Source organism: Rutidosis leptorrhynchoides, chromosome 7, assembly GCF_046630445.1.
Source record: "Rutidosis leptorrhynchoides isolate AG116_Rl617_1_P2 chromosome 7, CSIRO_AGI_Rlap_v1, whole genome shotgun sequence".
In the NCBI taxonomy this organism is placed as follows: domain Eukaryota; kingdom Viridiplantae; phylum Streptophyta; class Magnoliopsida; order Asterales; family Asteraceae; genus Rutidosis; species Rutidosis leptorrhynchoides.
This window is the reverse complement of record NC_092339.1, coordinates 138,438,880-138,444,031: the sequence shown is the minus strand read 5'-3', so window position 1 is coordinate 138,444,031 and position 5,152 is coordinate 138,438,880.

The window sequence follows — 5,152 nt, the reverse complement described above, 5'->3', positions numbered from 1 at the left end:
GGTGCTTTGTCACTACCACAATCCCAAACCACATTCTTTAATTCTTCCATTGTAATACTCGTTTCAATCCTGTCTTTATCAGCTTGCTTGAGTGAACAGGTATTCAAAAATAGTGTAAGGGATACAGGAGCTAAACTAGTTTGGAATTTAGCTTTGAAAAAAATCCAAAAATGACTCTTTTACAAGATACGGAGAATCAATCCATACACCATCAACTAACACACCACTGACTGAGTTCGTTTTACGTTGATTGTTTATGATACCATCAAAGTAGCCAGTATTCTCATCGCCATCTTTAATCTAACGCGATCTCGACTTCTAAATTTGGTCCAAACTGTGAAAAGATGCAATCGCGTCCCTTTCATATAACAAGGAAAGTCGTGTGTCTCTTTCTTCCTGAGATGCAACACCCGCATCCAATTTAGAATCAATAGATAAGATGAGATCATTAATAATATCAAGCCAAGATTTTTCAGTAATACGAGTCTGGCCAAACAAAGTTTTTAAACTACTTTTGATGTACTTAAGCTTAGCATGCATTTTCATATGTGAACATTCACTGAGACTCGATTCAATAACTTCATTAATGTTGTTACGTTGCAGCCATCAACGAAAGAACTTGAAAGGTATGGGGCCATAGTCATCCTTCTTTAAGTGAAATAAAATTGGAGAATGATCCGATTAATAACGGTCTAGGACAGTAGCTTTAGCATCAGGCATAATGCTAATGCCATTAGACGACAGGGGAAATCGATCCAGCTTGCTGAACTTCGTACCCGGCGTGTTCATGTACGTGAAACTTTTGCCACTAAGAGGAATGTCAACAAGATTGTTACCATTAATAAAATTATTAAAGTCATTTGCTTTAGCATGAGAAAATATAGAACCTTCCCTTTCAGAATTAAAAAGAACGGCATTAAAGTCTCCAAAGAAAACGAATACTCCCGTATGACTACTGATGAAATCCATTAGCAAGTTCCAGAGATCCAACTTAGCCGAAGATTATTGGAGCCCATAAACGTTAATCATAAAGAAATCATCGTCAGAAAAGGACCACTTGCCTTGAACAATGACGTATAAAAGGTGACACCAAATACGACTCTTTTTGAAAAATCGTAGGTCCCACATCGAGACAATGCCACCCGAATACCCTTGCGAAGGAGAACAAGCATAGTCAAACTTAAAATTGCCCCACATGGATTTCAATCGAAAGATATCTAGCTTCGCCATTTTTGTTTCTTGTAGACCAATAAAAAGAATGTTATGCTTAAAGCATAGATCTCTAACCCATTCCCTTTTGTTCCACATTTTCGTTCCTCGGATACTAAGGGAAATAGTATTCATTTGTCAACAATAGAGTCACCCATTCTATTCAAAAACTGCGTGAAATGAGCTTTACAATCTTTGGTGTCCAGCTCGTGTTTTTCCCCAATGTCAACCAACTTTTCTAACTCATTTAAAATAGAGTAACCATGAATATCACGACCCAACACTGGTTCAGGAGAACTAGAAGAGAAATTGTCTTGATTATTACCCGGTACGAACCCCGGTGGATTACTAGGGCCAGAGGTAGTCCCATTCAAGTCTGCTAATGGCTGATCAGTCTTCATATTGCAATCGTCAACGACAGTTGGCTTGGTTTCGTCATCATAGACAGAGTTATCATCCATACTAAAATCATCTTCACTATCCAATGAAGAAGAGTCTTCAAGTATAGTTGTTATCCACGGTGTCACTTCCTTGACATGAACCTTAAATACCGTATTACGAATATTTACTTGTAGATCAACATTAATGCTATGCAAATTAGCAGTGGCGATGCAGACACGTATAATGACGTGCATAAAATACGCTAACATATTACGCACATCTATGACTGCGCAAATCTCGCTCTACTATCCCCCAAAGACCTGGCAGACGCCATATACTGCACGACTCGGCCTATGGACTCTGCGCGCCCAATGTCGCGCTGACAAAAGATGAGCGAAATAATAATAGAAGTTGAATAAGACAAAGGTTCGTACGAGGAATAATAGGCAGAATCCTAGCATTGTACAAATTGCAGGGGGCATGGCAAAACAGCACGATCCGGTGGGACCACGTGAGTGCACGATTTATACAGCATAATAGTACTACTCTGTACTATCCTGTCCCCTCCCCTTTTTTGTCTTGCTGCCTCCCTCCTATAAATACCTACACCAGATCTCACATAAAAAACAATGGAGGTAGAGCAAAAACGTCAATAATTTACATCACTCTATCTGCGCAATCATAACATACCAACGGTTCTCAGGTAACGTTCCTTGAACAATAAATCCTAACACCGTCCAACGAGCCATCAACTTCGTTCGACCCGAATGATGGTGGGTTACGTTTAACCACCCTTTCTGAGATCATCATCTCGTATGAGGGTTATTCACGATACTCCGGACCGGAGAGTTAACCTCAAAAAACCCTTAAATCCCCCTTTATCGTTGATCTTGCATGAACAGAACCCTCCGGACCATTTTATGCTTGATCAAATGGTGCCATCCATGGGATAAGAAATTTAAAAGGTTTAAATATATCTTTTTCCTTTATTGTTCTTAACATTTTTGTGGTTTTTTCCTTTTCTCAGCTCCCGCCGCGCTGTCCATCGCTTAGCTTACAGAAGTAAGGCATACACAAGTATGACCACCATATCTTCGCGCAGAGATGGAAAACGCAAAGCTGACTTGATAAGTGAAGAGGTTACGAGAATCTCGTTTCCTGCCATTCGGTTGCATAACACTTCATGCGCACCTATCGTAGTTCAGGGATATTTTCCTGAAACCGGATACATGATAAGGCGTTTGCATATGGATACCGGTAGCAGCGTGGACATAATGTACGAGCAGTGTTTCAGACAGTTACCGGATGCCATCAAGAAAGGCATCAGACCTTCGACTATGGCGCTCTCTGGATTCTCAGGGGAATCGGCATGACCCATAGGCAACTTGGATCTGAAACTAGAACTGAGGGACGACAATGATAAATACAAGACACGCACTGAAGATGTGGAGTTCTGTGTAATGCTCGCACATTCCAGGTATAATGACATTCTAGGCAAAACATCCCTTCAAAAATTCGGAGCGATACCGTCAACGGTTCATGGGCTAGTGAAATTCTCAATGAAGCAAGGGATTGCTACTCTCGAGTCAACTCCACTCGAGGCATTATGTGCTTCAGTTACGATAAAAGAGGAAGCGAATGTAGTGACCCGAACTTTTCCATGTTTATATATATTAAATGAAATTGATATTTATATGATTAAGTGTTTCTAACATGTTAAGCAATCAAACTTGTTAAGACTTGATTAATTGAAATAGGTTTTATATAGACAATTGACCACCCAAGTTGACCGGTGATTCACGAACGTTAAAACTTGTAAAAACTATATGATGTCATATATATGGATATATATATATATAGTTAACATGGTATTATGATAAGTAAACATATCATTAAGTATATTAATAATGAACTACATATGTAAAAACAAGACTACTAACTTAAGGATTTCAAAACGAGGCATATATGTAACGATTATTGTTGTAACTGAAATGCCCCGTTCTTATTGATTAAAAACGTTCCATATTAATTGATTTCGTTGCGAGGTTTTGACCTCTATATGAGACGTTTTTCAAAGACTGCATTCATTTTAAAACAAACCATAACCTTTATTTCATCAATAAAGGTTTAAAAAGCTTTACGTAGATTATCAAATAATGATAATCCCAAAATATCCTGTTTACAAACGACCATTACATAATGGTTTACAATACAAATATGTTACATCGAAATCAGTTTCTTGAATGCAGTTTTTATACAATATCATACAAACATGGACTCCAAATCCTGTCCTTATTTTAGTATGCAACAGCGAAAGCTCTTAGTATTCACCTGAGAATAAACATGCTTTAAACTTCAACAAAAATGTTGGTGAGTTATAGGTTTAACCTATATATATCAAATTGTAACAATAGACCACAAGATTTCATATTTCAATACACATCCCATACATAGAGATAAAAATCATTCATATGGTGAACACCTGGTAACCGACATTAACAAGATGCATATATAAGAATATCCCCATCATTCCGGGATCCTCCTTCGGACATGATATAAATTTCGAAGTACTAAAGCATCCGGTACTTTGGATGGGGCTTGTTGGGCCCGATAGATCTATCTTTAGGATTCGCGTCAATTAGGGTGTTTGTTCCCTAATTCTTAGATTACCAGACTTAATAAAAAGGGGCATATTCGATTTCGATAATTCAACCATAGAATGTAGTTTCACGTACTTGTGTCTATTTTGTAAATCATTTATAAAACCTGCATGTATTCTCATCCCAAAAATATTAGATTTTAAAAGTGGGACTATAACTCACTTTCACAGATTTTTACTTCGTCGAGAAGTAAGACTTGGCCACTGTTGATTCACGAACCTATAACAATATATACATATATATTAAAGTATGTTCAAAATATATTTATAACACTTTTAATATATTTTGATGTTTTAAGTTTATTAAGTCAGCTGTCCTCGTTAGTAACCTACAACTAGTTGTCCACAGTTAGATGTATAGAAATAAATCGATAAATATTATCTTGAATCAATCCACGACCCAGTGTATACGTATCTCAGTATTGATCACAACTCAAACTATATATATTTTGGAATCAACCTCAACCCTGTATAGCTAACTCCAACATTCACATATAGAGTGTCTATAGTTGTTCCGAAATATATATAGATGTGTCGACATGATAGGTCGAAACATTGTATACGTGTCTATGGTATCTCAAGATTACATAATATACAATACAAGTTGATTAAGTTATGGTTGGAATAGATTTGTTACCAATTTTCACGTAGCTAAAATGAGAAAAATTATCCAATCTTGTTTTACCCATAACTTCTTCATTTTAAATCCGTTTTGAGTGAATCAAATTGCTATGGTTTCATATTGAACTCTATTTTATGAATCTAAACAGAAAAAGTATAGGTTTATAATCGGAAAAATAAGTTACAAGTCGTTTTTGTAAAGGTAGTCATTTCAGTCGAAAGAACGACGTCTAGATGACCATTTTAGAAAACATACTTCCACTTTGAGTTTAACCATAATTT